Here is a 286-nt window from a genome sequence, read left to right on the forward strand (position 1 = left end):
CACACGCCACCAGAAGAGGACGCGCACAATAGGTAAGCTGGAGAGCGGAGGAGGAAAAGTGACGTGGCGCCTGCAGCACGTGACCTCGATTCCAGACGCGACCTCAGCTCTCCCTCAGAGAGACAGTACTGCATCCTGCAGGCCACTAATGGTACTCACGCCACGAATAATGAGCAGGGGCGTGGTCAGAGGGGCTCAGCACAACTCTACAGCCTAGCTGGGTCAGGTGACCACACTTCCTCCTTTGCCGGCTCATGATTGGTTGAGGGTGTGGCTCTGCGGAGAA

The sequence above is a fragment of the Phyllobates terribilis genome, unplaced genomic scaffold, assembly GCF_046119375.1.
Source record: "Phyllobates terribilis strain yellow unplaced genomic scaffold, ASM4611937v1 Scaffold_1__5_contigs__length_1240528914, whole genome shotgun sequence".
Taxonomy (NCBI): Eukaryota; Metazoa; Chordata; class Amphibia; order Anura; family Dendrobatidae; genus Phyllobates; species Phyllobates terribilis.